Genomic DNA, 11,485 nt, shown 5'->3' with positions numbered 1-11,485 from the left:
GGCCTTTTCTAGCTTTTAGTTATGCGGGGAGTGGTTATTTAATGGGGTTATCTTTAGCATCTAGGGGCTGCTAGGGGACCAGCCAGATATTGACATCTAGTGCTGTTGGAGAATCCTTCCTGAAGGTGGCCTCAGAGAGGCCAAGGAGGAGGCCAAAGGAGAGACCTTGCAGGTCCCAGCCCTTCGCCTAGCAGGTTTATAGCCCAGGAAAGTGCAGACTGTTCTCTGTGGGCCCAGCAAGCACAAATTTTCAAGTTTTATGAGAGCATTCCAGCACTTACAACGATATTAAAATTTAATGTCTGTGCTTTGTTTAGCTAAAAGTATTCTTTTTAAAGATGGAACCAAGATTCCCAGATGTCTGCTTGTCAGGCACTCTGGGTAAGCCCTTCTTGCACTGACAGCTGTCCCTGGCTGCTTGGGGCAGACCCACCTTTGATATCTCTGTCATCTGATTTAATATGGCCTTTACTCTCTGCAGGTATGTCATAGAGCTTGGAAATTCCTTTCAAGGGCCAGTTTATGGAATAATTTCCCATCATCAATCTTCTATCCCAATGTCTTAATGGAATTCTTACTCTGCTGTTCTTCTCTTCTAGCTTTCTGTTCACCGCAGGATTAAGGAAAGATTTTGTGTAACTTCACATTAATAAGATCAGATTCCAAGGAAATCTATGACATACATGGGAGAGACTTCTTGCTTTTCAAGGCAATTGATGAAGATTTAAGCAAAGGCACTAATTATACAAAAACAGGTTGATCCCTGAGCCAAATCCAAGCAAAATTATAAAGTCAGTGAAAGCCAGGTTCTGTATTTTGTGCTCCTATCTTTAATACAGCCAACCTTAAGAATCAATTTCCTTTTCATTTATTGGAATATCCTATGTCCATATTTCTCAAAGAGTGACCAGAGGACCCCCTAAGTCAGAGTCACCTGGGCAGATTGAGAATGATGTATATCACTTACTACCCACGTCACCTGAACCAGAGGTTATGAAGTAGGTATCTCCAGATCTGCATTTTTAACAAATTCACATGGTTTAAAAATAACAGACTTATTCAAGGGCAGTAGTTGGCATGGTTAAAAGGAAGTTGTATGAATAGGCATCTAACTGTAAGTGATCTTTTGGGGTCTACATAAAATTTTATTTGAAAAAATATTTCTGTGACTCAAAAAAGAATTAGTAGACCTCCGGTACAGTTGACAGAGAATGTCAGTAATTTGAATGTCACCTTAGCCTGGTATTCACCCCGTTAGTACAATAGGATGAGCTGAGCCAATTATATTCTTTCTCAAGAATATACACCTAGAAGACAGGATGGTGGGACCTTTCACCAGGGGTTTGAACTTTAAGAGGATTGTGAAGAGGGTTGTGGTCAGGGTGGGCTCTGAACAAGACTAAGATATGAGGAAATAGAGGCTTCATGAGCTGCAAATACTGGAGGAGAGGCACGAGATGGGGCTCATACAGAGAGAAGCAGTGACACTGCAAGGGAGGGGACATGGCCCAGGACAGGGACAGGGGAGCACTTGGTCCTGGGATCCACTTCAATCATTGGATACTTTTGGTTCTATTAGACTCTCTATGGATGCCTAAACAAAATTCCGTTTTCTTGAAGGAAACTGTTCTTAAAATAAAAGTCAGAGAGATAAATCAGTCTGGTTTCAAGCCAAAAGTCATTTATTCCATTTAAACTAAACTGCAACAAGAGACTCATCTAGATTGTAAAATCTATTGTATGCAGCACTCCACCGCAGATGTCTTTGATGGCATCTGTGTGACAGGCTTGGGTTCTAGGAGCAAGAAGCTAGCCCCTTGCTGTGGTGAGGCTAGACAAGGTTACCAGCTGGTGCCTAGAAGCCTGAAGAATGCTCTCCTCTCTCATTACTGGCCTTGATTCAGGACTGCTGCCCAGGAGTGTGAATTATCCCTTCTAATAACCAAATGGACACTGAAATGGTAATGAGGATATTATGATTTTCCAAATGAAAAGCCTCAATCTAATACATTTTTCTTGAGAACACTAATTTGAAAATAAAATCATAGTCAACTTAAACTGAGTTAAATACAAGGAACAATGGAAAATAACCATCAAATACCATTTATATTACTGCTTCTCTGGGGTCACATACACCTCTATATTGTTCATCTGTAGTTTCTCACTTCCTGGGAAACTGAGGACAGTTGGCAAGAGATCTGTCAAAGCTGAATCTTTTCAAGTGATAAAATATACTGGAAGCACCAAAGACTGAAAGATCTGAGAAAATTTTAAGTTAATAATGTTGGTAATAGGAAAAACTATTCCAGGGCCTATGCCAGAAGTGGAATATCAAGGTGATGCGACACTCAGGAGAGAAAAATCTCTTACCTGAGATTCAAAGCCCACTATACCTCTTCACACTCTGCCTTCTTTCCTCCACACTCTTTGTGACTTCATCTCATGGACAGTACTGGAGTCACCTATCTCACTGTCTCTGCTTTGCTTTCCCTTCTACTAAGAGAGCCTAAGTTGGATGGAAATTCATTCAGTCTTTCAATTTCCACACCCTCACCCTTTCCCAGTCTCTATTCTAACTCTGAATTGTCATAGCATTTTGCATGACCTCTTGGCCCATGACATTTAAAATATAATACTTTGGTTTCCAATATTTGAGTAACATATTCTTTTACTATTAGACTATAAGATACCCAGAGCTTTTGCACATTTCCCCCCCGCTGTATACCTGAAATATATGTGTCCTACCCTCCCCTGCCCCCACCATACCTAGATAGTGGCTGTTTAAAGGATATTTTTCTGGGGACCCTTTCTGGACTCCTCAGACTAAGTCAGGTGCCACATGGCTCCTCCTTCTCCTTTTGACATTATCTCATGGCACTAGATATTATCCAGTAAAAGTCCATCTCCCACTCCAGACCAGTGGGATGATGTGAAACATAAGGACTCCCAGGCCCTGGAGATTCTGATACAGTGGGTCTAGGGTACGCCCTAGTAGGGGCTGGAAATTTCTACATCTAACAAAGACCCAGGTGATTCATATCATCGAGAACACTTGGCAGATCTGCTGTAGTTCCCCAGAGACTCAGACTTACTTGGTCTGCAGCAAATCCTTGGCAGACTGTGAGAACAGACAATATTTCCACGTCCAATTTCTGTTTTAGTTTCATGTCTCTTGAAGGTAGCCTTGCCCTTTCTTCATAATATGTGGCTTTTTAAAATCCAGACTGTCGAGAATATCTGACTCCTGGGTGAGGAAGAGAGCTCACAGCAACAACCTCTTCTCACTGAGGTTCTTGATCACACCTCTTCTTCCCAACATTCTCTTCCTGCCTCTGCAAACGATGCTGGCAGGCATCATCTGCATTAGTTGAGTCTGTTATAGCTGAGATGCTTCCTCTTAAACCTCCATGTTGGGCATTCAGGGAGTCCTAAAACAACAAATCAGACAGGGAGGCTATTGACCAAAAGAATTTTAGGGAGAGTTTATTGGTCAAAGAGTATTTTGCAAGAAATGAGCACCAACCATTAGACTGGGTTAAGTAGGAGGCAAAGAGACAGGCTTTCAGGGTGATTTGAAAAGCTCCTACAGTCACTTCCCAAGCCTCCTACCATTTCCATCCCTTCAGGTGAGTGAACACATGTGATGGACAAATGAAAGGGATGGAGAAGCACACCGAGGCAGGCTTGCTGACTCCAAGATTTGCCTTGGAGGCCCTTGATCTCATCTCCCCTTTACAACATTTATATTTCCTCTCTTCAGCATCTACTCAAATACTGCATCCAGAAATGAGTTTCAAAATATTGAGAAACCAAATTACAATACTCTCTTTTAAATTTTTTGGTAAGACTTTATTTCGAAATTTATGTGCATGATGACCTTGGAGGTCATTTACCTGAAATAAATATTCCTTCAGGAATCACCTCTACCTTTTACATAAAAAGTCAGCCTTGCCCTTTTTTCATAATATGTGGCTTTTGATAAGGAATTGATAAAGAATATGACACGTTTGTTGCTTCTAAGCCCCTTTTGAGCTGAGCAGTTTTGTCCTCACTGTGATATTTCTCTTCTGTCACAACCTGGGGCTCTCACATCTGAAGGACAACTCAAGTGCCATTTAGGTTTCATTCCACTTGGGGGCAGTATTGTGCTCCTGATCGCCGCTGTCTTCTTGTTTTTGTAACTTGAAAATGTTAATTTGGGAATATCAATGGAAATATCCATTTAGTAACAATATTTGAAGATGTCAGGGCCATCTAGTCCTGGCTGCTGCCCCTTCCTTGATTGCCAGCTGCAAGCTCACTTTGTAGCAGACTTGGTGGGCAACTCATTATAACTCCTTTGTCTTGGAATCTTCTTTTAATATTACTACCTTCTGAACCTTTTCATCTTTCTGAAAGCTTTAGAGACATGACTTGCAGTGACAGCTTAGCATCACACTATATTGACAAAGGATTAGCCAAAAGAGGGCCTGGGAAGCAATATTTTACCTCCAGCTGCTTCTTGTTGCTATTAGCAGAATCCACTGGATTTTTAAAGAAGAAGGATTACAATTGATTGAGGTAGAAGACATAAAAACAGTGATTCTCATCCTTGACTGCATATTAGGATCACCTAGGGAGCTTATATAAATTCCTTATGCCCAGGCTGTAACCTGAACAGAGATGGAAACTGCTAGAGGAGGGAAGATTTAGGAATAAGCATTTTTAAAAAGCTCTTCAGAGAGGTTCAATGTGTAGCCAGTCTGAGAACCACTCACCTAAAGGAAAATTTGGAGTGCTGGAGCTAACTGTATATACAGAAGGATTCTAGAAGTAAAATAGATTTAAAATGAGCCAGAAAAAAAAAATAAAATAAAATGAGCCAGAAATTGGAAAATCTGGTTTTCATTTCCTCCTATTTTGTTGATTATTCATTCATATGCCTTTGGGCAAATTAATCATTACTTTGTGCTGTTCTGTAAATGGCATAAGGATGAAATGTCATGGGATGTGATAATCATTTTAAAATAGAATGTGCTTCACAGATTTTTGTTACAGTGATCATTCACTTTTGTTGTATTTATGGGGCTTAAACAGTGTCCTATTGCCTCTTTCTGGATTTGACTTCTTCAGTCAAAGCTGAAGCTTCATGCTGATGTAATGGAACAGAATTTCCTAGATAGGTCCTGGGGAGGAATTTTCATTTTAGAAAACAAACTGTAGGACTTCCAATTCTGGACAAATGGAGTATGTGCATCTCTCTCTCTGGCTTTCACTAAGTAGAGCTAAAAATTCTGGACATTACATGTAAAGCAAACATAGGAAGTCTCTGAATGGCAAAAAGAAGAAGATGCTGGACATAGGGAGCCCAGGATACTGGAAATGACATGGCACTGAATTTTCTTGGTTTTCTTTTTGCTTTCTGTATGTCCCAGACTGGTTGCTGGAGAAGCCTACAACCCAGAAATTTCAATGAGCATGAACAAAGTCCCAATAAAAGCCTGCTCTCTCTTGTCAAAAGACCAGGAAAAGGGGATCCCTGAGTGGCTCAGCGGTTTAGCGCCTGCCTTTCGCCCAGGGCGCGATCCTGGAGACCCAGGATCGAATCCCACGTCGGGCTCCCGGTGCATGGAGCCTGCTTCTCCCTCTGCCTGTGTCTCTGCCTCTCTCTCTCTCTCTCTCATGAATAAATAAATAAAATATTAAAAAAAAAAAAGGCCAGGAAAAGTATAGTCTAGCAAGATAAACTTATTCACAATAAATGCTCTATTCTACACCTCAGGGAAGAAACCATGTCACACCCTCACCTTACGGAAAAGGTTGAGAGGTTTAGTTGGAGGACCTTGACCTCCACCCTGGACTGGAGGTAATGAGATGCTCTCTCCTCTCCATGCTGAAGCGGTGTTTGAGTAAGCCAAGTAGAGAGCCTGGATATCTATCTCCACACTGTGGTGATAAATCATCCCTCCCTCTACCTTCTACCTCACTGTTTAGTGGAGGCCACTGAAGAAGCTTGAACTTCCATTTCTATCTGGTAGTAATGAGTATCTCCACCCTCTCAGCCATGGTGATATTAGTAGAGGCTGAGAGAGGGAGTCTGAACTTCCAATCTAGTTTCAATGGTAAAGAGCAAGAGGGTGTGTTTCTTCCACCACTGGCCCAGTTTCAGCATAGGCTTGCTGAAACAGCAACAAAAAATTAAATAAGGTCTAGAGTCTTAAAACCTAATATCCAAAATGTCCAGAATAAGGTAACAAGATCATCACACTAAGAGCCAGGAATATCTCAACTTGAAGGAGAGAAGAAAATCAACAGACACCAACAATGGAGATGACACAAATGTTGGATATATCTGAAAGTATTTTATTTTATTTTATTTTTTTATCTGAAAGTATTTTAAAGCAAGTATCTTCAAAACATTTTATTTTTTAAATTTTATTTATTTTTAAAGATTTTGTTTGTTTATTCATGAGAGACACACAGAGAGAGGAGAGACATAGGCAGAGGGAGAAGCAGGCTCTCTTTGGGGAGTGTGATGCAGGACTCGATCCCAGGACACCAGGATCATGTCCGGAGCTGAAGGCAGACATTCAACCATTGAGCCACCCAGGGGTCCCAAACACATTTTAATGAGCATGTATGAACAAGCCTGGAATAGCCAAAAACAATTGTTCAGATGATTTTAATGCATTACAGCATTTGAAGATCACCAGTGCAGGAGTTTAGGCTTCTTTGAAGAGGTGAGGCAGCTGGCCAACTAAGTCTTTGTTTCTTAAATTATAAATATTTCTGTGAGGGCCGAAGCCTCCTTAGCCTTAAATATCTCTTGAATGCTTCCAACTTATTTCTTGGCAGTATCACATAAACCTAGAATGAATAGTGGCAAACATAATATTCAAATAGATTGGTCCTTATGGCTAAAGGTTTAAGGATCCAAGAAGCAACATCCCTTGGTGGGCCTGGCATCTGATTATGCAGTCCCTGACTAGCTCATATTTGACCAAAGCTACAGCTTTTACTAGGGATCACCACTTCTCTTTCACATTGGAGCTTGATACCCCTCCACCATCTGCTTACTTCTTCACCCCAGTATCAGTAGAGGGAAGTTTGGTTGGTGACTCAGTGACAGTCCTTTCCATGGCAGCTGATGAAAAACGCGGCAACAATGGGGTGTGTGTGGGACGGAGATTGAATGCTCCTCTTTCTCCTTCCACTGTTACCACTTTTAGTGGGAGCTCCAACACAACATTCTTTCCTTAGCAGCTTCCCCAGCTTCACTTCCACCAAAATCCTCCATCCACCCCCACTTCAGGCCCCATCCAGTGACTTTTCTCAGAGATCCCAAACTCCTACAATAAAATGCCCAAAAAAAGCCTGAGGCTAGGTTTTCTTTTGAAATATAGATCAATATTATTAGACCATTTTAAGCACAACTCTCATTAAAAAAACTCTCCTTCATCTGTTCTCCTTTATCTTTAGGATCTTATAAAAAAAGAAAGAAGAGAATGAGTTTCACTTTTGTTTCCCACCATTGACTACATTAAAACTGAGGTTTAGAGAAAGGGCTCTGTGCTTGGGGATAAAGGGCAAAGCCTGTCATAATGCCTCATAGCTTCCTCCTTTCCAATTGGGACAAAGTCTTGCATTCTGGCATCTTCTCCGAAACCCACAATACTCTTGAATGAAAAGATTTTTTCCTACCCTTCTAAGGGAGAAGTGGGGAGTCACCAAGAAATACTAACATTTGCTGATGTACTCAGGCCAAGTTGCTACGTGCTACCCCATTTTCTCAACATTCAAAATTCCTGCTCATCAGATTGATGTGGCCCTAACCAAGTATTCAGTTTCAGGATGAAACATATTCAAATAAAATCAAAATTGTTCTAAGTCTTGTCAAACTCTATGATGATTGCTAAGGCCACTATTCTACCATTCAAAATTCCCTGGACAATCAGCTGTTCTCTAAAAGACTGTGTGATCTTCCAAAGAAGAAGTTGGAGGTCAGGTCAGTTCCATACTGATAATGTTCCTCTATCAGGCTCTTAGGTAAGTACAGGGAGTTGATTGCTGGCCTCATTTATTCATATACATGTCATTTTGGGGAAAAGTATTTTGTTTGCTCATAGGAGCAAGGTAGGGTTTAGGAAGGAAAAGAGTAAACAACGGAGTTGAGGCCTTTTGGTCTTTTTTTCCTGGTTTCTCTGTATTTCTTTGTGCAAGGATGAATGACTACAGTGATTCTTCTTTTGTAACAAAGGGCTTCATGTCTTGCTGAGCCAGTGGCAGCAGTAACCGTGGGTTCCCAGTTCAGTGTCTTCTCTGACACTACTGGGGGGATAGTCAAAGAATCAGTAGACTGGAGGAGATGTGGGGAATGCTGTGGAGTTTAAAATGTCAGCTGTAACTTCAAAAATGGGGTAGAAATGAATTAGGGGATGTAATGATACTGGACTTAATGGGAAATGAGAGAACCACTGAGAGGTGAAGATGTTGCCGGCCGATGTTGTCCCTGACACAGGAAACAAGGGCATGGATGATGAGCTACATGAGGAAAACATGATGGTCCTGTGGTCTGCACAACTCTCATTCCATTCTCTCTAACCAGTGGGAAAGTGATGCCTTAACTGTCCACACCACCTCCAGCCCAGGAAATGGTTTTTGGACAGAAAATGTGATGAGATCAAACAACAGCTGGATTAGGATTTAGCCTGAGGGATTTTCCAGGTGAACAGAAGGAAACATGTAAGTTACATGGTCTGTTCCTGTGCCCTCCATCAAGACTATGTGTTTCATGCTTATAAATAAATTGCTCTCATGGGCACTCACCCCAGCACATAAACCATCACTTCAGTGCATTTTTTTTTCTTCATACTTCCACCTTTTTTTTTTCTTTTCATTTGAGGGGATAGAGAACAGATGATCATTCCCTTCTGACTAATAATGTACTATCCACAACATTCTTAGCAAAACAATGCTGAGATTCTGCTTCTCCAGTCTAAACAGTCACTTTCTCTTTGTCCTTATATTAATTATCTCTGTTACTGATATTTGATTTCCTTTAAGATCAAGAAACCAGACTGAACATTAGAAGTGGAAAAAAAAAAAAAAAAGAAATGGCATAGAAGGGAACTGTGCAGAAAAGAAAAATAACCTTTTGGTTTTCCTTTCTATATTTCCAGATATGAGGAGTATACGGACTCAATTTTTAGTAGTACCATGTGGAATTTACTAATTTCTACACAGAATCAATCTTACTGGGATATTCTGATATTCTGAACTGATCTTTTTTTTAACTAATCTTTTTTTTAAAGATATAATTGCCATACAATGAAGTGCACATATTCAAACTATAAAATTTGTTAAGCGTTAACAAACATATTTTTTATGACATTGTCAATGGTAATTTCTAAATTTCAATTTTAGATTGTTGCCGGCATATAGAAATAAATTGGCATTTCTACATTTCCTTGGATCTTGCAATCTTGTTTAATTCACTCATTGGTACTAGTAAGTAGCTTGTAGATTCCACCAAAATATTCTACACAATTAGTAAATAGACAATAAATCAAAAGAATTTCATGAAAAAAGTTCAATGAAAAAATTCAGTTTTTATATCTGTGTTGCTATTTCTTGCTCTATTTACTGGTTGGCATCTCTAGAATAGCGCTGGTTAGAAGTACTGAGAATGAACATTCTTGCCTTCTTTGAGATTTTGGGGGAAAACATCCAATCTGTCACCATTAAGTGTGGCATTGGCTGTAGAACTTTCAGAAATGCCCTTGGTCAGGCTGAGGAAGTTCTTTTTGATTCCTGCTTTGCTGAAAGTTTTAATGAAGAATGGGTGTTGGATTTTGCCAAGTGCCTTTGTGCTTGTATTGAAGTAATCATACGGTTTTTCTTCTTTTTTAGACTTAATTTGGTGATTTTCTTGATTTTCAAAAGTTGTATCATCTAACCCCACATAATTATGATGCATTAATGTATTTTTGGATTTGATTTGCTAACACTTTGTTAAGAACTTTTACAATCTATGGTCAAGAGGGTTATCATCTATAGTTTTCCTCCTTGTAATGCATTTGTCTAGTTCTGTTATCAGTGTAGTAGTGTCTTTGTAGAATGGGCTGAGAGGCTTTCTTTTCTCTGCAGTTTTCCGAAAGGGTTTGTAAAAACTGGTATTATCCCTTCTTGTGCTGGAATTTACCAGTAAAGCCATCTGGGCCCATAGTTTTCTTCATAGGATGTTTTTAAGCCAGAAATTCAATTAATTTAATGGATATAAGCCAATTTATGTAATCTAATTCTTCTTGTGTCACCTTTGGTAACTTGTGCTTTCAAAGAGCCTGTTGATTTCATCTAAGTTGTTGGATTTACTGGCATAAGGCTGTTCATATTATTCCCTTATTATCCTTTTAATATCTATAGAATCTGAAGTGATGTCACTCTCTTATTTCTGATATTGGTAATTTGCGTCTTCTCTGCTTTTTTCTTGAACACTTTGGCTAGACATTTATCAGTTTTATTGATTTCAGAGCTTTTAGTTTTATTAAGTTTCTCTACGATTGTTTTCTATTTAATTGATTTCTGCTTTATCATTATAATTTCCTTTCTTCTATTTAATTTGAGTTAAATAGAAGAGTTATTATGAGTTATTATGAGAGAGTTATGTGCTCTCTTATTACTAAGTTTTTAAGGTGGAAGCTGAGGTCATTGATTTGAAACCTTTCTTCCTTTCTAATATAGGCATTTAGTGCTGTAAATTTCCTTCTAAGCACAGTTTTATCTGCGTCTCCCATATTTTGATATGTTATGTTTTAATTTTAATTCTGTTCAAAATAGTTCACAGTTTCTCTTTTATTTTTACTTTGTCACGCAGGTTATTTACCTGCATGGTTTTTAAGTATCTGAATATTTACAGTTTTAAGTAATTTGTGTATGATGTGTCTCGGTATAGTTTCTTTCATGTTTCTTTTGCTTGGGCTTCATTGAACTGCTTCAATCTGTAGGTTTATAGTTTTCATCAAATTTGGAAAAATTTCAGCCCATTATTTCTTCAAATAATATTTTTTCTGTTCTTGCCTCCTGTGGTGACTCCAGTTGCACATATATTAGGTGAGTTTGAACTCCCACAACTCACTGATCCTCTGTTTTTGTATTTGTTTGTTTTGAGTCTTTTTTTTTTTTTTTTGGTATGTGTTTTATTTCGGATAGTTTATATTGCTATGTCTTTAAGTTTTCTAACTTTTTTTTTTTCTGTAATGTCCAATTTGTCCTTAATCTTATCCAGTATATTTATCCTCTCAGGCATTGTAGATTTCATGACTAGATTTTTCAGGTTGGATTTTGTTATATCTTCCATGGCTCTACTTGTTCAGTGTTTTCTCTGGCTTCTTGCACATATGGAATGGAGTTCTAATAACAATTTTAATGTCCCTATTTGATTCCATCATCTGTGTCATTTCTGGATCTATTTTGATAAACCGAGTTTTCTCCTTTTTTGAAAAAGATT

The 11,485-nt window shown here is 39.0% G+C and overlaps 1 long non-coding RNA gene across 3 annotated transcripts in view; it reads right to left on the bottom strand.

Annotated features, from left to right (window-relative positions):
* Window positions 1-1,729: 1,729 nt before the first annotated feature.
* Window positions 1,730-11,485, bottom strand: part of LOC144312207 (uncharacterized) — a 28,011-nt gene continuing 18,255 nt past the window's right edge. Inside the window, exons 6-7 of one of the 3 annotated variants that reach the window (XR_013377661.1) lie at window positions 3,093-3,428; window positions 1,730-1,953 (exon numbers count right to left, since the gene is read on the bottom strand). This is a non-coding gene — a long non-coding RNA (uncharacterized LOC144312207). Of the gene's footprint in view, window positions 1,954-3,092; window positions 3,429-6,444; window positions 6,847-11,485 lie in introns of those variants that run through there. The other 2 variants (XR_013377663.1, XR_013377662.1) reach the window with 2 other exon arrangements.

This window comes from Canis aureus, chromosome 4 (assembly GCF_053574225.1).
Source record: "Canis aureus isolate CA01 chromosome 4, VMU_Caureus_v.1.0, whole genome shotgun sequence".
Taxonomy (NCBI): domain Eukaryota; kingdom Metazoa; phylum Chordata; class Mammalia; order Carnivora; family Canidae; genus Canis; species Canis aureus.
Note: the sequence above shows the minus strand (reverse complement) of the source record. Positions and strands in the feature narration are given on the sequence as shown.